The sequence below is a fragment of the Hemicordylus capensis genome, chromosome 1 (genome assembly GCF_027244095.1).
Source record: "Hemicordylus capensis ecotype Gifberg chromosome 1, rHemCap1.1.pri, whole genome shotgun sequence".
Taxonomy (NCBI): domain Eukaryota; kingdom Metazoa; phylum Chordata; class Lepidosauria; order Squamata; family Cordylidae; genus Hemicordylus; species Hemicordylus capensis.
Window position 1 is genome coordinate 274,510,275 of NC_069657.1, and position 25,249 is coordinate 274,535,523.

Consider the following 25,249-nt stretch of genomic DNA (forward strand, 5'->3'; position numbering starts at 1 on the left):
TTTTTGACCCGTGAGCAGGCCCTTCAGAGAGCTCTGAGCGCCTCCAGCTTGACTAAGGGCAGCCACAACAGCTGCCCCTGTGTGTCCAATTCTATGCCCAGAAACGTGATCCTGGTGGCCGGCCCCTCGGTCTTGTCCTTGGCTAAGGGTACCCCAAGCTCCCAGCACAGAGCCATGAAGGTGCTCAATAGCGTGGAGCATTGGTCCGAGCCTGCCCGGCCTCTGAAAAGATAGTCGTCAAGGTAATTAGCCGAAGAGTTAAGCCCCACCCTCCGGCGCAGCGCCCACTCCAGCATCATGCTGAAGGCCTCAAAGGCCGCGCACGACACCGAGCAGCCCATGGGGAGGGCCCTGTCAATGTAATACTTCCCCTGGAAGGTGAACCCCAACAGATCAAAGTCGGGATGAACTGGTAGTAGCCGGAAGGCCGATTCAATGTTGCACTTAGCTAGCAATGCCCCATTGCAGTCGCCTCATTGAAGGAAGTATATTGGACCGAGCAAAGCTCAGGCGGTATACCATCGTTGACCGAGCCGCCCCTGGGGTAGGACAGGTGGTGGATCAGCCTATACTCTCCTGGGGCTTTCTTATATACTACACCTAGTGGAGATATTCTCAGCGTTTGCAGGGGGGGCTCGTCAAACAGGCCTAGGACCCAGCCTAAAGCCAACTCCTTGTTAATTTTTCTGAGCACTACTTGTTCCATCCCCTTAACCGATCGCAGGTTGTTGGCCAGACTAAATTCCCGTGGGAGCTGGCTCGGGATCTTAAAGCCTCCCGAGAATCCAGCTTCCAAGTACCGCGCGTGCTCCCTGTCGGGGTAGTCACGCAGCAGCCCCCTAAGAACAGAGATCTTAATTGGAGTGGGGGCCCTTTCCAGAGCCGCCGCCCTGGGCCAGTGAGGGGCCTTTCCCCCACCCGCCTGGTGGCCCCTGCCGCCCCCTCGGAAGCCCTTTGTGCAAGGGCAGCCAATGCCGGGGTGCTTGCCCCTCCAGAAGCCGCAGTCATGCCTGAATTTTAAGGGAGACTTCGAGCATTTTCCGCTCCTGTTGTACTCCCAACACACCAGGGGACTTTGAACCCCCTGGGCACCAGCAGAAGAAGCCGCTGACGCCGCCGGGGTCTTGGAAATCAGGTGGCCACTTTCGGCGCGTTCACCGGTAAGGGGACGGGAAGGGGTCATGATTCTGAGCCACAGCTCAGAATGTTGCTTCTCCCACGAGATTCCTGAGTAGTTGGCTGCGTGTTCCCTAAACGCTTGGTCATAGGCCTCCCATGAGTTGCCCGCAAAATCCATGAATGCCCTATGGATGGTATCGAAGTACTTAATGAGGGCGGGGCCTCTTTCCGGGTACTACTCTGTGACCACCCCCATGTAGATGGTGAACCCTGACACCCACTTATTCCAATTCCGCTCTATGGGCTTCCTCCTGGTCCTTTCCTTTTCCCTCTCTAGCTCACCGTCCTTCCCTACAGGCTCGGGCTCTTTGAACAGCAGCTGGAAAACATCTATATACTCCCCCTTCCAGATGCGCTCCTTCACGTGCAGCAGCAGATGGTTGCCCAAGGGGACCGGTCCACCGTCCAAGCCACTCGCGCTGCTTGCAGGCTGCACCGGCACTGGTGTTGCGCAAGTCCCTAACTGACCCGCCCCACCTTGCCAGACCTGATGTTGCATGTGGGGAAGCCCAGTTCATCGGGCCCGGGAACCAGCCGAAGGGGCTGCCGGGGGGTTCCATGGCAAACCCCATGGCCAGACCCCTTGTGGGGACTCACCACCTTGTCCCGCCTGGTCCTCCGATGTAGCTCCTGCTGTAGCTCCTGACGCCACCGCACCGAATTCACTGGCTCACACCTCCTCCCTGGCGCCACCTGAGGTGAGAACGGACACCGTGGCTGTTTGAGCGCTGCTAGACGGTAAGAAAGCCTTGCATCAATTTAGTCCGCTTCGCGGCCCTGGTCATCCTTTGCGGGCTGGTGGGGGAAGGGGTATTCCCTAACCTGGGAGCTGCCCCCCCCGACGCCCCCCCCGTCACCCTGCAGTGCTTCCCGCCCCCCGCGATAGCCTCCAGACACGCCGGCTCGCTCTCAAAGGGCCAGACCACATGGTCACGGCCCGGCAGAGAACGAGCTTGGCACGTCCTCCTCCTCTGCCCGCTTGAGGAGGAATGAGCTGGTGCAGGCGCGCCAGCGACCTCTGGACTTCCGGCCCCACCCCCGGAAGTGGAGGGGGCCAATCCTGATCATCCCCCAGCCCCGTGTGCTCCTTGCAGAGGGGGCTGGGACAAGCGAGCCGCGCCATGGAGGTGCAGCAAGCGGCTACATTACCAAAAAGGGGTGAGCTGTGAATAGAACCCAATTGGTGATAGGGGAAATCTGCCAGACTAAAAGTAACTGGATTTGTTCACACTCATTCCTTGTTACCTGGCCTGTCCTCTCTCGTCCCTGCTTCTCTTGGTTTCCCCCACATTGCCAGACTATGTAATCTCATAGGGACAAGGGTCTGCCTCTTTTGGTTATGCCAAGAAGGGGAAGGAGGAGAAATACAATCAGTGGTGGAATGGGGAACTGTTGACCAGAGGGCACTGGATTCAATTAACACAGCAAATTTAAAATATTTGTTCCCCTTACAAAGCATAATTGATAGTTAACCAGTTATCCAGTTTATCTTAGCCAACATTCTAACATGGTTCAACATATGACTAGAAAGAGTAATTAAATTGCAATTATCAATCTTGTCAGCAGCTGAACAGATGTTTAAATGGATGTTTAAACTGATTTGTCATTAAGAAGAAATGCCATGGACTTGGTGCCTTATATACATTCACAAGACATCTGGGACTGCTTGCTATTACAGGCAAGAGACATGTTGGTCATGTGAACTGCATTAAGGATCAGCATCTGACTCCATGAAGGATATATTAGAGAGCTCAAGAGGGGAGATTTCTTTATCTACCCCAGCAAGAGCTGAAGTGCACACATTAAGGAACCAGTGCTAATTAATATTGTTTGGAGACATTTATTTATTTGATTGATTGATTGATTGATTTCTATACCACCCTTCCAAAAATGGCTCAGGGCGGTTTACACGGAGAAATAACAAACAAATAAGATGGAACCCTGTCCCTGAAAGGCTCACAATCTAAAAAGAAACATAAAATAGACTCCAGCAACAGTCACTGGAGGTACTGTGTGGATAGGAGGTACTGTGCGGATAGGTGGATAGGACATGGAGTTAAAGTTCCAAATAAAGTAGTTTATTTAGGAAATCCATCAGGGAGATAGATAAGAACTACATGCTTGGTTGCTAGCTTCATACAGGAAGTGGGGAAGCGAGGAGAAGGAAGTCTCTCAGGTGAGCGAATGAAACCTGAGACTACCAGTCTAACAAAGGGAAAGTAGAGTAGAGAAACGGTAGCCATAGAGGGGGTTCCCTTGCTCACTATCTCTACCCCTAGTGCCCCTAGTGGTCAATACGGTTGCTGGTGCTAAGAGTTGGTGCCATTAGGAGCTGCAGCTCCAACAAGATACAATCATCCCATGGTCTGTTCTGAAACTAAGCAGGTTTGAGCCTGGTCAAACCTGAATGAGAGGCCGCCTTGAAACCCAAGAAAGACTGCCTTGCATTCCATTAGAGAAGAAAGGTGAGATGTAATTGAAATGAGACATAAATAAGATTAAAACTTGTCACCTTTTTGCCAGCCTGGAGGAAAAGAGAGAGAGAGAATGAATATATGAATGTGCATGTTAACCCCTGCTAACTGGGCAAAGAGGCACCTTTTACCGTGGTGATTCTCTTTATTTAGCAGGGGGAGAGTAACTGGCCCTTATTCACCCCAAGCACACTACTTTCAGTGACTATTGCTGATGTCTATTTTATGTTTCTTTTTAGAATGTGAGCCCTTTTGGGACAGGTTTCCATCTTATTTGTTATTTCTCTGTGTAAACCGCCCTCAACATTTTTGGAAGGGCAGTATAGAAATCAATCAATCAATTTTTTATTACAGCTATTGGCCAACCAAAAGATAAAATCCAGAACAACAAATATAACTAATATACACAAATAGTGGCTGATAGTTACACACAATAAAACAGTATACAGGCAACCAGGATAAATTACTTTAAAAACAATAAAACAACTCCTAAAATTGAGACCTTAATCTCATAGCAATATAAAAAAATTTGGCCACCACTTTTGTGATCTCACAGCTTGTGTCCGCAAGGCAATGTTGTATATAAAAAAGCACACACCTCCCAGGAAATCTAGTTAACAGGGGGGAAATAAGTTCTTCTCTAACACCTTGATATAAAGAATATAACAAAACATGGGTAACTGTTTCCAGGAGGCCAGAAAACCATAACTGAGGAGTCCTTAGCGAACCTCCTTTCCAAAAGAGAGGAGGGCAGCACATTTAAGCGAGCCTGAGCAAACGCCACCCGAAACTTGGAGAAGTGAAGAGTTGTTAGATAATTTGCACCTCTATCTCCCATGGGGGGACCTACACCTTATTATTCTCCAAAGTAAGTAGTTCAGAAGGAGACAGTCCCAATTGCATTATTTTATTGTTTACATAAGATAGCCAGGGGTTTGGATAACAGTCCAACCATAAGTAACGGAAAAAAGAAAATTCCCGAATCTCTAAACAGAGTTTAATCCATCTAGCAAAAGTAGATTCCCAAGCTTTACAGACTATAGAAAAAGACCCAGATTCCAGGCAAAGAACAGAATATGGCATGCACCTAGGCAGTGCAAATATTGCTCTTAGGAATATAGACTGTACTCTCTCCAATTCAATTGTTACCCCCTGTATCCATAATGAGGCTTCAAAAAGTAATAGAGCCACAATCTTAGCCCGAAATACCTGGAGAGCCATAGGTATATACTGGCCTCCTTTAGAATAGTAGAAGCGTAAGAAAGCACTAAGAGTTTTATGGGCTATATGGATGGAGGACAGCCTGTGGGTATTCCAGTTAAGATTATATTGGGGGGAAATGCCTAAATATTTATATTTGTAAACCTGCTCAATACGATTCTGGTTTACTACCCTTTTGTATACTTCCCTGAATTTAGAAAAAACCAGGACCTTTGATTTTTTATAATTGATAATTAACTTGTTATCGTTGCAATAGCAGGCAAAAGCATACAGCAATCTTTGCAAACCCAGTCTAGTCTGAGATAATACAGCTGCGTCATCCGCGTATAACAACACTGGCACTCGTTTATCAGACAGCTTCGGTGCATGTGAATCCACCTTTTCCAGACATTGGGCCAAATCTTTAATAAAAATCGAAAAACAACAACAATAATAATGTGTGTGGGGGGGTTGTGGCAACAGGACTTGCTAGGAAGCAGTCACTTGGTCCTCCACCCCTCCATTCTCCAAGTTGCTATCCAAGAACACCAGCTGTAGTGCTGACCATGGTCCATCGGCGAGGAGGAGGAGGTTATTTCCATTTTTAAAAAACCTAATTGTGTTTTTCTTTGCATTCAAACTCTCTCATTTTGCAGTTCTGTGTGTTAGATTGCTGTGTCCTGCTATCAGAGAATTAATCATTGCTTGCCTTAACAAATGTTTCAATATTTTAGCTCAGGTGATAAGGCATTAAGTCTTGTAATAAGCTGACCCTAGCCCCAAATTTAAGAAATCTAGAGCATCAATAACAGTTTCTAAGACAGTAACTATGCATGATTATATTGTGCTGCATATTCTACTCTACAGGCAACACCAAAGCAGTTCTGCAAAGGAAAGGATTATATATAAATCAAATCTAGCAAAAAAATATAAGAAGGAAAATTCCCATTGATGGGAACACAAAGATAAATATAACTCTGAGCTAAGCTGTACCCCTTATAAGCAGAAAGAGAACTATTGGTCTTTCTACTTCAAATGTGTTTGAAAACTGACTGCACTGAAAAAACAATTTAATCCAAACTAAATGACTGCTCACTACTATTATTACAATGGTATTTTCAGGGCTAAGACCATACAAATCTTTGCTAAGAAGTGGCTGGCTACAACAGTGCAATAGAAAACTTAATAAGGGGCTTCTAGTAGATTTGTTGTCCAACATCTGAGGACATTTTCTAAATAGAAGAGGGTGACTCAGTATTTGTAGCCTGAAATCTAGTATCAGCTTATATAAAAGTGATTTATGTTCTATGCAGACCTGAAATAAATAGGCAATGTTTAATTCTGGGCTTTCTCCAAGTGAAATGCTTACTATTCATCTTTCCCTGCAAAACTGACTGGTATTGGTTGTTCTTCTCATGGAGGGGCCTTTGAAGCAGTTGGCTAATGAACAGGAAAGATCTATTCCACAACCCTGCACTTACTGTAGTGAAAAATACATTGAAAAAAATGGAATTACAGCTTTATCTTTCACAGTTTACCCAAAGTTGTATTGTAGTCCCCCTTGAATTACATGAGACATTTCTTTGTCTTTAGAAAGTACAATTTCATTTACAGTAAAGTAGAAACAAATGAAATGCCTTCACCTTTCCTGTGGAAAGTACATGTCCCAGAAACATTTCACGTTGCTCTTCAAACTACAAGTGGATTCATGAGACTGTTTGGATTCATGAGACTGCCAGTTATCTTAAGCCCTATGGCCAAACTAGATGAGACGTGGAAGTTCCATGGTTAGAACTCTTTGGACGAGCAGAGCAATAAGTTTGAAGGTAAGGTCTCAGGTGGTGTGCATTGTTGCTTCCCTTGCAGAGTGGGAAGTTGTGCTACCACAGGCCAGAACCACGCAGAGAAGGAGCCATACAAGCGAGCTCCTTCCCCAAAGTCAACTGCAGCCAAACTGAGAGTTTGGGGTGGGGATCTGCCCGAACGGCTGACCAGACCGCACCCCCAGCCTAACCTACCAATCTCCTTGCTCCTGGGACTGGCCAGCGAAGGGGTGAGACAATGAGCTCTCCCCCCAGCATGAGGCCGGGGGAGGGGCATTCTTAGCAGTCGTCGTTGTCCTCCTGCCTGAAAAAAGAGAAACAGCTCGCTGGCCATGATTGGGAGTCACACACCTGGCAGCGGGGGAAGAGAAACATTTGGGGGGCAATGTCACATCCTGGCCACGGGTCTGTAGAGCCTTGTGGGGCCCCTTGACCCTCTGGGCCTGGGGGCAATTGTCCCCCCTTGTCCAATAGATCCTACGTCCCTGAGAAGTAGACTTCCTGTCTGTGCTTGTGCTTGAGGAGGCTGTACCCAGGTTCACTTTTAAAATTAATACATATATAGTCATTCCCACAAAACATGTACAGGTATACAAACACTGATCACACATATAATCCATGTATGACCCATGTATATAGTTAATCTGTAACTTTATTGGGTTTATGAATATGCATATGAGAAAGTTAAGTTGCCCATAATTAATGAGCACAGGGTAAAGCTGTGACTCCCAACAGTCTCACACATGTTGGTAACCTCTTGGAGCTTTTGGCTGAAGGTAAACTGTCAGCAGCTTGAAAGGCACTAATGGTCAAAACAAGAAGACAATTAAGAACAAGAAGGATAAGCTGACATCGATGTTTTGACTCATCCAATAAAAACAGGAAAATGCCACGGGGAAAGACATGAGTACCATGAGAATGAGCAAAACAAGGCGTATGGCCCAAAACTCTCAAATATGGGAAGTCCCTGGCAGGGAGGACTAACAAAGGTGGCACATGGCCAATGAATGATGGTCAAAATGTATTCCCCCAATCCCCATTAGGGAGTTTGTCTTAGAGTCTGAGGCAGAGAGGATGAGTGCGGCATGGAGGTCTTGGAGGCTGGGGATGGATCACAATACACAAAGGAACTGGAAGCCTGGATCATCATGAGGGAGCTAAGCAAGGGACAGAAGTGTTGGGCCATTTTTAAAGGGCCATGCAAGACAGGAGGCAGTTGGATTACTGAATGAGGTCGCTTAAAAACTAACATTAGCCGCCCGCCCTATCTGCCAGAGGAGATATGGAGACCGAAGGACAGTGGACGGGCGACCATAAGAGGACCACACAGGCTGAAGGACAGATAAAGGTGGACAGGGAGAGGACGACAAAGGCAAGGCTATAGGAGATAAAACGGGAGGAGAGAAGGTGGGGGGGCGGAATGTGAGGGCAGCAAGGAAGCAAACCTCGGAATATTTTTTTTAAAACCCTTTGAAACTGAGAGGGCCAACTGCAGGCAGTCTCCCCAGTCAACAACATATTTTTAAAAAACCACATACACACACTTGGGACTGTGAGGACCAACTAATGCCAGTCAACCCCCCCCCCCTCCTCTATATGACTAATTTGGGAGTAAGCAAACTAGTACACAGATGTTCTGTGCGGGTTCAGCTACCATAATATAAAAAACCATCGGTAGCCCCGCCTTGGTGCTTGAATCATGCCTCCTAAGAAAGCCAAGGGTAGGGCAGGGGGGCGTCCAGTAAGGCCACCCAGACGCTCTGCTCCCAGTATTTCTTCCTCAGAGGATGATGATGATTTGGCACAAGTTAGAATATTGATCCAATGCATGGAGGCTCTTGAACACACCAAACAAGTTCCATCTGATAAAGGGGCAAGCTCATCTGGGGTTCCACATTGAAGGAAGAGATGCACACGTGGTGCAGTGAGGGCCGAATTACTAAAATCCCTGTGTGATAGATTGGCATCTCTGAAAGGAGCGAGTGCACCCGTACTGCCAAGTCTGATAGAGACACCCAGTTCAACTGACCAGACCCCAGCGACTCCTGCACCCAGTGGTCCTCTACCACCATCACCAGCAGTGCCAGCAGGCTCAGTAGAAGCAGATTCAACCAGTCCCTCCACCATCAGGTGAATATGACACACACTCGCCTCAGGACAGTACTGGACAGTGGGGATTCAAACCATTGTGGGTTGCTCCTCCACAAACATGGGGTCTCGGGGCTCTGTTAGGCTCACTAGCGACACCTTCTACTCCAGAGAGTGTGGCTGATCAGGTTTGGAGGGGGACTTCACAACAGCAGGGTGCAGCGGGTTTGGGTGTTAGTGGGAGTAAGGGTTTTTACCTCATGGGGATTGCTCCTTCGCCACAACACACTCCATATGGGGCAGTAGGGCTGCCCTTGGGCAATCACTTGTTGCCGGCAACTAGGGAGAAGATCATGAAAGAGGAATATGTAGACATGTTTAGTCTGTTATTCAGGGAACCCAAAGTGAAGCACAAAGAGGGTGAGTCTTGCAAGGACCATGAGGCAACTAAGCGGAAGCCAGCTGAGAAGATGTGGAACAACTGGCTATCAGGTTTCAGCATATATATGGAGGTCATCCTTAGAGCCGAGCCGGCAAGGCAAGGGGCCCTGCCCTGGTGAAATACTTAAGGCATCATATACAGGGCAGTTTTGGATTTTGCAGGCTCAGATAGGGTTTGTTATGATGAAAGTTTTAGGATGCGGGCCGCGTTAGATCGCACCCTCCCCAGAGACGCCCCCCTCCAAGAGCTGTGGCTGCTCATCATGTCACCTTCGCATCCGGTTGAGGGCAACAGGTTTGACAGCAGACAAACCTGCGGCCTCATTGGCTTTGTCAGCTCCGAACCAGCAGTGGGTTCAACGCACCTGGTGTGTTGGGAGTTTAACTCCGGGGGGCACTGCTCCAGGTCCCCTTGCGGGTTCCAGCATATATGCGGGTTCTGTGGGGCAAAGCATCCTAGTTCCTCATGTGCTCAATCCAGGGGATGGGGTGCAGGCTTTAAGAATCACCTCAATAACAACAAGGGCAACCCATCTGTGGGTAAAGGGACCCAGGCCAGTTAATTTGTGCATGTTGGTTAGGTTACTGGAAGCCTATCTGGATCAGCAGGCAGCAGCATTTTTAAGGGTTGGTTTTCAGAAAGATTTTAGAATCCCCTCCTCTTCTCAGCGGGTAGCTTTTCAGGCATGGAATTTGCGTACAGTTGTGGGTAAGGAAGACATGGTCCTTAGGAAGATTGGTAAAGAAGTATCAGCAGGTAGAGTAGTAGGTCCCTTTGACGACCCCTCCTTTCCTTATCTGCAAGTGTCACCATTAGGAGTTGTTCCCAAGAAAGCCCCAGGCGAATTTCACCCCATACATCATCTATCCTACCCGAAGGGGTCCTCCATTAATAACTGGATTCCAGAGCATCTATGCTTGGTATGGTACAACTCCTTCAATGAGGCAGTTAGGATAGTGTGGGGGTGTGGAAGGGGGGGCCCTCCTATCCAAGTGTGACATTGAGTCTGCTTTCCGCCTCTTGCCTGTTCACCCTCTGGATTTTGATCTGCTGGGTTTTTCTTTTGCTGGCAAATTTTCCTTTGACAGAGCACTCCCTATGGGCTTTTCTATCTCTTGTGCGGCCTTTGAGGTGTTCAGCACATTTCTTGAATGGCACTGAGGCGGAGGGCAAATGTGGTGTCCACTGCGCATTAGTTAGATGATTTTCTTTTTGCTGGGAGGGGGAGTTCTTTGGAGTGCCAACACTTCCTACATTGCTTTATTTGGTTGGCCAAGGACCTGGGTGTGCCATTGGCTAAGGACAAGACACAAGGGCCATCCACTAGTCTGTCATTTCTAGGGATAGATTTAGATACAATTTTGGGTTGTTGTCGCCTCCCTCAGGATAAGCTTAGGGTATTGCATGAGCGTATTGCAGCCCTTGAGCAGGTGCGGAAGACTACTTTCAGGAAGCTGCAAGTAGTGGTGGGTCACCTGAATTTTGCATGCAGGGTGGTGGTTCCCAGTAGGTCCTTTTTGAGGCGTCTTTGCAAAGTGATAGCTGGGGTGCGGCTGCCGCATCACAGGGTTCAGGTCACCGAAGGCATTAGGGTGGACCTGGCCAAATGGGAAATGTTTCTGTGGGGTTTTAACGGGGTGTTGTTCTGGAAAGAGCCGAGTTGCAGGTGCATTCAGATGCTGCCAGTGGCATTGGCTTTGGAGTATATTTTAGGGGTAGGTGGTGCTCAGCATGGTGGCCTGCAAATTGGGTGTCTAGAGGGTTTACCTGGGACCTTACCTTAGAACATAAGAACAGCCCTGCTGGATCAAGCCCAAGGCCCATCTAGTCCAGCATCCTGTTTCACACAGTGGCCCACCAGATACTGTTGGAAGCCACAGGCAGGAGTTGAGGGCATGCCCTCTCTCCTGCTGTTATTCCCCTGCAATTGGTACTCAGAGGCATCCTGCCTTTGAGGCTGGAAGTGGCCTATAGCCCTCCAATTAGTAGCCGATGATAGACCGCTCTTCCATAAAGTTATCCAAACTTCTCTTAAAGCCATCCAGGTTGTTGGCTGTCACCACTTCTCGTGGCAGAGAATTCCACAAGTGGATTGTGCGTTATGTGAAAAAGTACTTTCATTTGTTGGTCCTAGATTTCCTATCAATCAATTTCATGGGATGACCCCTGGTTCTAGTGCTATGTGAGAGGGAGAAGAATTTCTCTCTCTCTCCACTTTCTCCACACCATGCATGATTTTATAGACCCCTGTCATGTCTCCCCACAGTCGTCTTTTTTCTAAACTAAAAAGCCCCAGGTGTTGTAGCCTTGCCTAATACGAAAGGTGCTCTAGACCCCCTGATCATCTTGGTTGCCCTCTTCTGCACCTTTTCCAATTCTACAATGTCCTTTTAGAATTGTACACAGTACTCCAGGTGTGGCCGCACCACAGTTTTGTATAAGGGCATTATAATATTAGCAGTTTTATATTCAATCCCCTTCCTCATGATCCCTAGCATGGAATTGGCCTTTTTCACAGCTGCCGCACATTGAGTCGACACTTTCAACTAGCTGTCTACCACGACCCCAAGATCCCTCTCCTGGTCAGTCACCGACAGCTCAGATCCCATCAGCATATACTTGAAGTTGGGGGGTTTCATCCCAATGTGTATCACTTTACACTTGCCAACACTGAACCGCATTTGCCACTTTGTTGCCCACTCCCCCAGTTTGGAGAGATCCTTTTGGAGCTCCTCACAATCCGTTTTGGATTTCACTGCCCAAAAGAGTTTGGTATCATCTGCAAATTTGGCCACCTCACTGCATACCCCTGCTTCTAGATCATTTATGAATAAATTAAAAAGCACTGGTCCCAGTACAGATCCGTGAGGGACTCCACTTCTTACTTCCCTCCATTGTGAAAACTCTCCATTTATACCTACCCTCCATTTCCTGTCTTTCAACCAGTTAGCAATCCACATATGTATTTGTCCCCTTATTCCATGACTGCTAAGTTTCCTCAGGAGTCTTTAATGAGGAACTTTGTCAAAAGCTTTTTGGAAGTCCAGGTAGACTATGTCAACTGGATCACCTTGATCCACACACTTGTTGACACTCTCCTTCCTAGAGTTCTTTCCCATTGTTGTGGTGGTGCACCTCTGGGCCGAGGATCTTCGAGATTCCACGGTCCGATTGTGGTGTGACAACCAGTCAGTAGTCCAGGTTGTTAATTCCCAAACATCTCAGTCCTCTCGGTTCATGAGTTTGCTCCGCCCCTTTGTGTTCCCGTGTCTATGCTTTAACATCTTGTTTGTGGCTCGGCATGTCCCAGGACTACAGAACGGAATTGCTGATGCCCTATCTTGTTTCCAGGTGGCCAGGTTCCAGGAATTAGCTCCTGAGGCCAGGGTGGACCCAGAGATAATGCCAGAAGCTCTATGGCAGCTTGGCGAATAGAGGCCAGATGCTCCATTGATGCTTCACTGGCACCCAGTACCAGGGCTGGCTATTCCATGGAGGTAGCCACTTTTGCAGTCTTTAGGAGGAATGAAGGCCTTTCTGAGTGTTGTTCCCTTCTGGTTGAACACCTGATGTAGTTTTTGGTGGGCCTGCATGCTTTGGGCAGAGCGGTGTCTACACTGGGTGGATACGTCGCTGCGCTGTCCTTCGAAGCACAGGCTAGAGGTGTTTTTGACAGCGCTGGGGACTGTGGAGTGCAACGTATGTTGGAGGGCTGGTCCCGTGGGTTACCTAAGGGACAAGATCATAGGCGGCCAATAACTTTACATCTGGTTACATCCATTTCAGGGCAGCTTCAGTCCTTGAGTGGCGCAGTGGGGTAATGCTTGACTAAGAAGCAGAAGGTTGCTGGTTCAAATCCCCACTGGTACTGTATTGGATAGCAGCGATATAGGAAGATGCTGAAAGGCATCATCTAATACTGCGTGGGAGGAGGCAAAAGTAAATCCCTCCTGTATTCTTACAAAGAAAACCACAGGGCTCTGGGGGTGCCAGGAGTCAAAATCAACTTGATGGCACATTTTAGCTTTACCTTCAGTCCTTGTGCAGCTCTCCCTGGGAGGTAACGTTATTTCAGGCAGTGACCTTAGTTTCGTTTTTTGGGCCTTTCCGCCCCACCAAGGTCCTTCCCCGCAGCAGTCGAGCTGCTAGGGATTGGTGCTTGCAGTTTGCCGACCTCTTGTTCTCAGCAGGTGGTGCACAGCTGCAGCTACATTTCTCAAAAACTGATCAGAAAGGGAGGGGGCACCTCATTCTATTGACCGCTGCCACTGACTCATGGGTGTGCCGGTTTAGTGCATTGCAGCACTATGTCGCGTTGCAGCCTGACTCTTCAGGGTGCCTGTTTGTACATGCAGATGGGGAGACCATGTCACAGTATCAGTTCTAGTCAGTCTTGAAAAGGGTGCTCTCGCTGCTGGGGGAACCCGTGCATCTGTTCAGTTTACATTCTTTTCGCATAGGTGCAGCCACATCTACTCATCAACTGGGCTTCCAGGATGAAGAGATGAGAAGAACTGGATGTTGGAAGTCTAAAATTTTCTTGTGCAATGTGCGTTAACTGTTGTGTTTGCCGCCTGTTAAGAACATAGGAAGCTGCCATTTACTGAGTCAGACCATTGGTCTATCTAGTTCAGTATTGTCTTCACAGACTGGCAGCAGCTTCTCTAAGGTTGCAGGCAGGAATCCCTCTCAGCCCTATCTTAGAGATGCCAGGGAGGGAACTTGAAACTTTCTGCTCTTCCAAGAGCAGCTCCATCCCCTGAGGGGAATATCTTATAGTGCTCACACTTCTAGTCTCCCATTCATATGCACTCAGGGCAGACCCTGCTTAACTAAGGGGACAAGTCATGCTTGCTACCACAAGACCAGCTCTCCTATTGCTAGTTGTTCCATCATTGTTTTCTTGGCAGGTGCTGGCAGAGCAACGGCTCCTGCGAGAGTACTAATCTGAGGCCATTCCTTGGTTTTATGGGCTTTCAAGCAAGCCAGCACCCCCCAGTTCGGTTCGGTACACAACTTGGTTTGGGGAAGTTTACGAGAGTGTACTAGCTGGGGATGCGGGGGATGCTTTGCAACCAGTTGCTTCTGGAACTTTGGAATTATTTAGTCAGCCTCCTCCCCAAATTTTAGTTATCCACCTGGGGGGAAATGACCTGGGCAGGCGAACTGGCCTATCCATTATCCAGCAGGCCACCCGATTCTGCCGTGATACAGAGTTAGATTCTGGGAGTCTGTATTGCCTGGGCCAAATGGCTACAGCGCAGGATGTGGAGAGGAGTTCAAAGTATGAGGGGTGATGAATGGGTGAGGAGAAAGGCATCAGCAGCCATTGGTAAACTCGCTGTTGCTAGAGGAGAAGCGGTGATCCCACAGCCGGGTTTGATTCACTCCCTCCCTCACCTGTACTGACCCAATGAGGTGCACTTGTCAGAAGAAGGTTGAGATCTGTATCTGGCCAATGTCTGGAGGGGGGTTGTGGTGGTTTTGGATGGAGGTGGGGCAGGTAGGTCAAGCTAGGCTAACCTCCCTGTGTGGCAAGGACAGTGCAGGCGGGGTGCTAAGCTGTACAGGATTTAACACTGGTGAGCACTCTTGGACAGTTAAAAAGGGGTAGATTGGCAACCGGACCCTTGTGTTTCTGGTGGCTCAGGGATACAAATTCGCCATGAAACCTGCTTCAGTGCTTCACAAACCTCAGGGCTGCGCAGCTTGATGGGGTGTGAAGACCTAGAAGTTGTCCAGGCCCCTTTAGGGTTGACTATGAAGGGGTGGAAGTGGGTTTTACCTGCCTCCTTACTGAGTCAGGGTGTGTCGCCCATACAGGGCCCGGGGGAGAACAGCAATGTTTGAAACCAGCCTTGGATAGGCCTACACTGTTGGGGGGTGGAGTCTGCCCCTCCTTTCCAGTTTGCTTATTTCATTCAATTTGATCAATAAAATTGTGGCCCTTATACCCATAATAACGCGTCTATGTGTTTCCTGGGATTGGGGTGTAGGGACAAAGGAAAGAGTTAAACTAGCCCAGCAGCAACCTTTGATTGGTCCTCCTTGAGTTGTGCTCCTCCCCCGCTCGGCAATTCAATGCAGAATTGACGAGGGAGCTGGAAGGAAGCATGATGGCCACAAGGAGAGCTAGAGAGGAAAGTCAAACAAACAATCCCTTACCTGTTTTTTCTGTGAATGTGATTTCTTCCCTCAGAAGCCAATGTGTGCTTTTCTCCTTCCGACATTCATGAACAGAGTGTGTGTGTGTGAGAGAGACCCCATCTCCAACTGAAAGCCTCCCTTGATGTGTCTCCTCCCTATCCCCAAGCCCTTGTTTATGCTTGTGTGAAAGATTTTTAACTTTTAAAAAATGATTTAAAATGATTGAGTTCTTGCCAATAAGTCCTGATCCATGTGATCTTCCCCTTGGAACTTGAAATGAGTTGTTTTCCTCTATGTGGAAAGGAAAGCAGAAAGTAAAAGAGTGAATGGGGTGGAGTTTATTGGCTGGTCTGTGGTGGTGGTTGTTAAATATATATTCAGTTGTTTTTCAACCAAACAAGTTCTCACAATTGTATACATAGCAGAGAGAGAGAGAGAGAGAGATTGAGATTTTTAGACTTAAAAAATCATTTTCAAACCTCTCAGAAGTATGCATTGAGTTATTTTCAATGCTTTTCATTTACTATGTCTGAAAGCTTAGGGCTATCTCTGACCATGGCATGTAATAAAAAACTTTTTTAATTTACTAGCCAGTTCTTGTGCACACCCCTACCCACCACAACCTGCTCTGGGCTACCCTGATGCCCCCCGCCCCCAGGTCACGTTATAAGGCTGCTGAAATTCCCTATGGGGGAAAGCGTAAAGACAGGTGAACTTCAAAAATTGTTAAAAATCACCCCTTTGCCCAGTTTGTTTGAAATTTGGGTGGTAGCTTACACCCATTGGGCACCACCACCCACCCCACTCTTTTGCCTCCAGAACCCATTTTTTGCCCTGAATTGATTTGGACTCAGATTTGGAAAATTCAGGTACAAATCGATCTGGGGTGATTGGGGGGCAGATTCAGACCGGAATTGAAAAAATTGATTCGTGCACATTCCAACTAGCCATCACCCTTCGCCTCATCCTGAAAGTGGCCCTATAATAAAACTAGTTGCTGACCAGTGTGATATACAACCATCATTCCCCTATGTAGAAATTCATAGGTTTCAGTATAGATTGCATGTATTAGCAGCAGATAAGCTGGCAGTAGGCCTGGAACAGTGACATCCAAGACCATGTTGCACTCAATATGTAGAGAGATAAAAGTGCTAATCCATTCTCTAGAAGAATGTCCATGCTCCAATGATCTGAGAAGAGTGTTTTACATTCTGGTCTTAGAACCATTACATTTTCACAGCTGGCTATAATTTGTAGAGGAGGTTTTATATGAAATAATAGAGTGAAATGCAGATGGAGGTTTACACTTCCCAAGCTGGACTCAAATGAGCTTGTTCAAAGAATGCTGTAGCAGCTCAGACAGCTTGGAAATCAGCTCTGGATTTCCAGTGGGGCCTAACCTCCACAGAAAATGTAGGATGAACATTGCTGGAGAGTTTTCCAAGCCATAAATAAGCAGAAGCATGATTTGAGGAGATAAAAGGACTTGGCACTTTGACATTTCATTGGAGCTAGAAATCCTAACTAAGTTGAAAGAGAGCTATAGGGACAGAGCAAGCTATAAAGCAGACACTAAATTATTTACTGCATAAGATGCAGAGGTACACAACATGATGTAAGTTGTTTGTGCACGGAAAATACTTTGGAGAGCATTGATTTCTTAAACTGTTTAATTATTCAATACAATTGAACCAAATTATTATGGTTTTTGAGAAGACATGCTGTTTCTATGCACTCTAGATGAAATTGTTTGGAGAGACAAAAGCCAACTGTAATTGTGATTCTAATTCTTCGGTTATATTCTCCCCATTTTTTATTATTTATATAGGGCTGGTAGGTGATGCCAGACCAATAGTACTGGAACATTAAGATAAAGTGCCCCAAGTCATAATATGGTAGGTCTCATCTTCTTATATTTTCATAACCGTCAGGAAGAAATATATAAAAATGAGCTTCCCTGGCTGCCCTCTTGAATTTCTCGATCACAGAGCATCTTGAGTTGTTCGGAGTCTGCCAAGTTTAAAAGCACAGTTACGACAGCTAAGAAATCCGTTGCGAAGCTCAAAACTAGCAGTGTTGTGGTCATTGATTGAGGTAATTACAAAATGCAAGTTGCAGGATGCAGATTTAACAAAATGACTTCTTACGCCCTGGAGCAGGCTGAATTGGATGTTTTATGTGAGACAAGGAGGCCATTCACACAAGCAGCCCAACTCAGGCTAGGACAGCCCAGCCTGGGCTGGGCTGCTTGTGTGGAGCACCGGGATTGCTCCCGATCCCGGGGCTTCCACTCTCGCTGACTTCTTACCCTGGCCCTTAATGGGGGCTAGAGAGTGCAAGCGTGCCATCAACCTCATGGCCAGGGTCGTGTGTGCTTAGGCTTGCACACACATGAGTCAGTCATGCATGCACAGAGTCAGGTTCACACAGTGCCTAGAGTGCCTAACTCATGGGGGAATGCCCCAATGCACCACACTCATTGTGCAGTTCATTATGGGATTCTTGGAGACCGGTATTCATTTTCCTGGCCTCCAGCAATCTGCACTGCGGGGAGCATAGTGGATTGTGTGGGTACGCGGGCCATGCATCCTACGCATGCTTAGTGATCACCTGGGGGGAAAGTACGCTTGATCTTGCTTCCTCCCTGTGCCCTCCCCGCCTGCCGAAAATGCTTGTGAGAATGACCTTAAGATGTGTACTGTGTAGAGACAGTGAAGTTTGTGTTTGCCTATGTTGTGGCATTCTGTTTGGATTTTACAGAAGATTAGTGCTCAGTAATGACACCTATTTCTGTCTTTTATGTTGCTTGATAAAAACACAATATAACAAATCTTTCTCTATACATAATTATCCTAAACATACCCATCACTAATCGCATGCATGGCAGCTCTCGTGAGAGGAGCTGCCTGGGGGATAGAGATGGGGCTGGGGAGACAATGGCAGTGGCAGCTGGTCGGCCAGAGGAGGTGGCAGTAGGCAGACCCGGCCAGAGGGAACAGGAGGCAGCAGCGGGCAGCCCACTGCCAGGAAGAGGAAGCAGGCCAATCCGGCCTGGCTAGTGGGAACAGGAGGTGGTGGCAGACCGGCCTGGCCCAGCTGCTGGGAGGAGGCAGTGGCGAGTCGGCCTGGCCCGGCTGCTGGGAAAAGGAGGAGTGGTGGGCCAGCCTGGGCCGGTTGCCGGAAAGAGGCAGCGCCGGGTTGGCCTGGGCTTCTTCTCCCCCCACCCCCACCCCCGCTTTCTGGCCGGCCAGCTGGTATTTTCTTCACCAGCCGCTGCCAATTTTTCTCCTCCTGCCCGTACCCGTGGTTATCTGACAGCTCTCTAAACTCTCGCGAGAGCTTCTACACATGGGATTAGCCATAGGTACGTCTTAGAGAATTAAATATAAAGAAAATAGTTTTATTATTTTGTGGGTGATAAAGGTGGCGGAATAGTTGTTGTAAACAAGAGTGATTATTACAGAGAGGTTTTAAGACAGTTAAGCAATGAGGAAGCTTATAAGAAGCTAATTCAAGAGCCTAACAATACGTTCAGAAGTCTTATTAAAATCTCTGTAGAAGAGGCACTTTTGTTGGGATACATACTGTAGATGATGACAATAGATTTTGTTTTTTTTAATAAAGAAAGAATACCAAATCTTTTGTATTCTACCAAATGCATAAGAATATCATTCCTCCCCCAGGACATCCTATCATCTCTGGTTGCAATTCATTACTAGAGTCTTTGTCTGAGTATTTGGCTTCCTCCCCCCAGTTCTATTGTTGAGCAACAAACTGATTATATCAAAGACACTAAATCCTTTATAAATATTATAGAAACCTTGCAGTTAAAGGGTGAGGTGTTGCTGTGTACTATGGATGTAGAAGCACCAGGGGCGTAGCTAGGGGAGAAGAGGCCCATGTTCATCCCTCTCTCAGGCTGCCCCCCAGAGTGAGGGAGATAATGAAGAAAATAGGGAGGGAGGGAGGGAGGGAGGGAGGGAGGGAGGGAAGAAGGGAGGGAGGGAGGGAGCTGGAGGGCCCTCAGGAGCTGGGGGGCCCATGTTCTTTCAACCCTTTCACTCAATTATAGCTACGCCCCTGAGAAGCACCCTACACTTCTATACTCCATGAGGGTTGCCAGATATGCAGCTGAAGTAAGCGGTCACCTATGCTGCCGAGTGGGGAGGGGAAGGGAGGGGTGCTGACAGCCTGTGTCATATGCGACTCACATGAGCACCCCCATGGGGGAGGGCACATACCTGCCACTGGCAGAGCATGTGGGTGGATGACTGAGCTGGTGCTCCTCAACCCTGTCTCCTGCCCAGTTGCCTGGTTCTCCTCATCACTTCTGCCCACCGCCGTCTGCTTCTGAGCAGCCAGCATGCCGTGGTGCATTCTAATCACATGGTTGCATTGTGGAGCAATGTCATTATAATGCGCTGCAGCAGGCCGGCTGCCCAGAAGCAGATGGCAGTGGTGGCGAAGAGAGGAAATGGGCAGCTGGGTGGACAATAGGAACCACCTGCCCGCCTGAGGGAGGTGGCTGCCTGTGCGGGCAAAGGGAGTGGGGGCACCAAAGCCAGGCTTCACCTAGGGTGCCAGCAATCCTTGGGCCAGCACTGCAGGGATGCACAGCAGTGGAGTCTGAATGCAGCCTGTCATCACTGCTGCTGACTAACTGAAGGGATAGGAGGGTGACTTGTCCTTACTGGTGGAGATAAAAGCTCCTAGTGGTGTAACTTGGAAGTAAAATGTACAGACAGTTCACTGGGGGAGGAATTCTCTAAATTATCCTGAGATTAAAAGCAACACTGGAATCTTCATGGTTTATTTTTGGGGCTGGGGGGAAAAGTAAGGTTAGAGTCACTTCTTTGTATATGCCGGCTTGGATCAGAGGACTCTCTTTTTGTAACAAGTGCCTAATTGCATTTGAAGAAGAGAGGAAAAGCATAGACAAGCTAACTGTATGAATTACTTCTTATCAAGGGGAATTACTTCTTATCATGCTTTCAAATTTTGTTTCTCCCAAGCAATTTCAGATCCAACGTCTTTAAATACATCTTTGACAGGACCCCTGTGCATTCTAGTACAATCAAGTTTCTGTGGAGCTGAAAATTTTGTTTAACTTGTGGTTGTTGAAAAACAATTCTTATAAATTGATTGATGGATTAGATTTGTGTGAAGTCTCTGAAACTAATGTTGACCTACATGAGGGATTGTTCATTGTCCTAATTTATATTCTTTCCATTTCACAGAGCATGTCTGAGAATTACTGATTAGCTGTAGAAAACATCCCTTTTCAAGCATTTAGTGTCTTCATCTGAAGAATGAATATTGCTCTGAGAACTATTTGAAAAATACTTATATGAACAAAGTTTTCTGTTTCAGCTAATTGGTCATTTTTTGAATGAGTGTCTGAATTAGAACAAAAATATAAACCATTATTAAGGCTCACACAACTATTTTCAATCAATGGTCAGACTTATATTGAGTCAATTGGCTTTTTAAATAGCTCCACAGTGAACGGAGTGGCACATATAGGAATAGTTTAAAAGAAATAATAAAATATACTCTGTATTTTTAATTGCTTGTATTCTGCAAACTCTTTGACTGACTGCTGTGGCTGCTCCAGGAACAGAAAGTAGATTATTGCTCTAATCCAGTTGGACAATTCCTTGCTCCCACAATATGAGCTTCCCAACGAAGCCTAGTGAGGCAGTCACCCCAAGCAGCAGATTGGAGAAGACATTAGCAAAAGTGTCAGGGTTGCTGCTGCCTCACCAAGTCTCACCCTATCTGACCTGTGGCATTCATGGTGCCACAGCCGCTCGCTTTCCTTCCTGTTGTGCTGACTGGGGCTAGGAATCAAAGCAGAAGCCGCTGTGGAGTCACAGTGCCTGCGGCTTCATTCCAGCCTCCTGCCTTTTCAATAGGCACATAAGGCCAGATGACCAAGGCTGGGAAAGAGTTTATGCTTGGAGCACTTTGCACACGGAAGGGAAGCATCAGTTCACCATGCTGCCTCGGGTACCAATGGGACTTGGGTTGAACCTATATGGGGTTAATGTCCATGGATATTATTTTGAAGATGACAGTTTTCTAGAAAGTTCCTATAATGGCATCCATTCCTAACCTATATAAAAGCATCACAAGTAAGCTAATTCTAGATTTAAATGTGCTTCAGAGAAAGTCTCCAGAGCTTTAGAGATTGAGTTTTCTGTTATGTGACTGAACTGTGCTGTAGTGATGAATTACAATAGTACATCAATATAACAGACCCCTGATCCTTGCATTCTTTTAAATAAATGTTTGATTTCTGGAAATTGTCCCAAACTATACCATTTATCTTGTGAATGGAAAGGCATAAAGAGAAATTCAGTCCTGCATCATAGCTCATGATATGTCAGGAAAGTTCTTTCTATAAATCTTGGCTATTTTCTTTGGCACTGGACTGAGTTCTGCAAAAGTATGCTAATCCTCCTATTGTTTCTTTTCTATTGTTGCCTTTTATATTTCCAGAATGATTTAGCCTAGAGTTCTGAAATTTGGCACAGATGTAGGGACAGGTTATCAGGACCTTGTGTTGATTTTGAGGCAGATCAGTTGATTTTTTGAATTTAAAAAAAAAACTTCAAAAAATTCCTATAAGTGGTTTGTTTCATGGCAGAAAATTACAAAAAGTTCTGGAACTGAAGCCCCCCTTGGCCCATCATTCCACTCTCATGTGGAGGAATTCGCTCGTTACCTTCATAAAAAAGGGTAAACATCACCCACCTTTTCACCCCCTTTTCCATTTCTGTCCTAGAGTTCTGGAATTGGGCTCAGATGTAGAACAGATCAGCAGGACTCTATATTGATTTTGAAGTGGATCGGTCAATCCATTGCTTTTTAAAAATGACTTTTTGAATTTAAAAAACTTCAAAAAAAATTAGTCAGAATCCTATAAGGGGCTTATTTCATGGCAGAAAATTACAAATACTTCTGGAACTGAAGCCACACATACCCCAGCCCATAATTCCACCCCCCATGTGAAGGATTCCACCCTTTGCCATCATTTTAAAAAAGGGCAACATGCCTCCCTCCTTTTGCTTAACCCTTTACATTTCCAGAATGGCTCAGCTTAGAGTTCTGAAATTGGGCACACCTGTAGTCCAAGATGGCAGGAGTCTGTGTATTTTCATTTCAAGGAAATTGGTCAATCCTTTTTTAAAAATAACTTTTTATTCAATTTTTCACAACATAAGATACACACACGCACACATTTTTTTTTAAAAAATAACTTTATTCAATTTTTCATAACATAAGATGAAATTGATCAATCCTGTGATATTTAACGGAATTTTTCCCTACTGCAGTAAAGCTGCCAGAAAGAGTTATCTCTCTCCATAGAGTACTTCACAACTAGTGAAAATGAAATTAACTGTTACATTTGAATACACAACTTTTTAAAAAAACAAACAAACAGATGCATTATGCTCAAGTTGGTTCCAATCAATCAATCTTCATTGGTATCTTCACAGACCAGCAAATAACAGTACAGGTCAGAGAGCAGAGCAATTAGGCATAGTACAGTAACACACTAACAATGCGAACAGTGCTATATCGTAAACCCCACCCCCCCGCCCATGCAAAATACATGCCAGATTTTACTGGCAATCAAGCAGAACCTGGTGACATTTAGAGATGTTTCAGATGTCTGATAACAAAACACTTCAATAAAAAATCTGAATGACCTGGGAAATTAGTTAAAAGCAGGGAAATGTAAAACCGGTGAGAATCCTTATACAGCTCACAATAAAGTAAGACATGAGCTGTCGTTTCAACAGCAAGGGCAAGGGCAAAGTCTTTGAGCATATGGGATTTTCTTGAATTTTCCTTCGAGCCTTGCGATAGTTCATTTAAAACGGGCTAGTGTAAACATCCTACAATACTTGGAGACTGTAATTTGGGATAAATATCTAGCAGGATTAAGTCTAAGTGGTTGACTTCCAAGAAAAACACCTTTCTGGATCAAAGATTGTGCTGTCAACATGTCCATGACTCAAGTTGGTTTATGATCCAAAAGGTCTGCATGAGAACTGTGAAGCAAGGCACATGTGTTGCAGTTTTAATTTGCTTTCCTTACAAATGTACTATATGTCCAAGTTGGTTTTGTTTTTTAACTGTGGAGCAAGAGACACATGTTGTGTCCCAGTTAGTTTGGGAAGGGTCAAGAGGCTATGTGAATCCACTGGGGCTTGTGTGTTTTTTGTTTGAGGAGGGGCAAATGCATACTGGCCCAGATCTGTGGGTTTATGGTGAGAAGAAGATGTATGGATCCTTTGGGGGTTCTGAAGTCCTCCCCCACCCCCAAATGCACTCCAGCCCACACCTGTGGTCGGTAGTGAAATGTATATATATGGAGAGGGTGCTTATTTTGCAGAGGATCCCTCATAAGTTCATTAGGTCCAAGGTCCAAAATTACCTAGCTGCAGCTCTGGGCAAGTTGCCTTCTTCTCCCCACAAGAAGTTGCAAGTTGCCTGGGCAAGTTGCCGATTAAATGAGTCCCAATTTGTGAGAATCAATGCCATTGGATGACATTCTCTCTGTGCCCCTAGAGAAGGCAGCTTGCTGAAATATGTTGGATCTTTAGATATATTATTTTCATATTTTCTCTGTTGGTTTTTTTTTTGTGGGGGGGGGGACACCTTTTTGAAGATTGACTGCTCTTTCTCTTGTGTTGATGGTATACCTAACATCAGGAATGTTTTTGTACTGGCAGGTGCTTTCAAAATCTGTGGTTGGCTGACTGGCTTTCTTATTTTTAGGTTTATTTTAAATATTTTTAAAGCTTTGCACTTAAAATTCAATGGTGATTATGTGAATACTTTTCATGGACTATGTCACATATTGTATCATCATCATCATCATCATTATTTAAATTTATATCCCGCTCTGAGGAGCTCAGAGCAGTGTGCATGCTTATTTTTATCCTCACAACACCATGAGGCTGAGAGATACATGACTGACCCAGAGCCACCCAGTGAGTTTCATGGTTGAATGGGGATTCAAATTCAGGTCTTCCCGGTCCTAGTCCAACAATCTAACCACTATAATATGGTGGCTCCCTATCATAGTCAGAATAATTAATGTACACACCAAAATATATCTCCCACAACTTCAGAACATCCCTGGGCAGTTAAATTATTGCATTGTGAATTGGGACATGCACACTTTGCTCATCACTCAGCCACCTTAACAGCTGAAACATCCTATAGTACCCCCACCCCCCGATCCAAATTTTCCAATGTATCCTCCTTTTCTGAACTATCACATTTTAATACATTTTATTATAATCGACTGTCGTTGTGCCTCATTATTGAGGAAATCATCAATAATATCACTTGACAAGAACCTTGGCTAAAAATCTTGAGACCATGCCAAGATCATTAGAATCCCACTAAACAAACAATAATTAAACCATTAACACTTGCCCTCCACTGTGAAGACTAGAAATCGTTTTAAAGACAAGTTTTGATTAAGTACACTGTAGAAGAAGCAAAGGGACTCTATTTTCAAGCCGTGGTGAGGACTAGGCAATGGGAACCTCGAACTATATTAACGTCTTGTGCCACTATATTTTTGTGCATTAACTCAGAACAACTGGGTAAGGCCCTGGCTCATCTAGGTTCAGGAGGGATGTGGAGAAACCATGTGAAAAATATATCTGAAGTTTCTTTTTGGGAGAAACCCTGAAATTATTTTCAAATTTCTCTTTCTCTTTGAAGAATACTCTTCAAGTTCCACTTTGGAGAAATTTTGGTTCTAACCCTTGGTTCCCCATGATACACCTCATGATTAACTGACAGGGACTATATTATTTATAACAACTAGTTGAAAAATGGGTTTCCTCTTGAGAATTGTTGGAAGGGGG

The 25,249-nt window shown here is 46.0% G+C and overlaps 1 protein-coding gene across 2 annotated transcripts in view; it reads left to right on the plus strand.

The window, feature by feature from the left end:
- Positions 1 to 1,570: 1,570 nt before the first annotated feature.
- Positions 1,571 to 25,249, plus strand: part of LOC128343844 (uncharacterized) — a 31,460-nt gene continuing 7,781 nt past the window's right edge. Inside the window, exon 1 of one of the 2 annotated variants that reach the window (XM_053293288.1) lies at positions 1,571 to 1,917. The gene's annotated coding sequence lies outside the window, so the exon portion shown is untranslated. Of the gene's footprint in view, positions 1,918 to 17,183; positions 17,249 to 25,249 lie in introns of those variants that run through there. The other variant, XM_053293281.1, reaches the window with a different exon arrangement.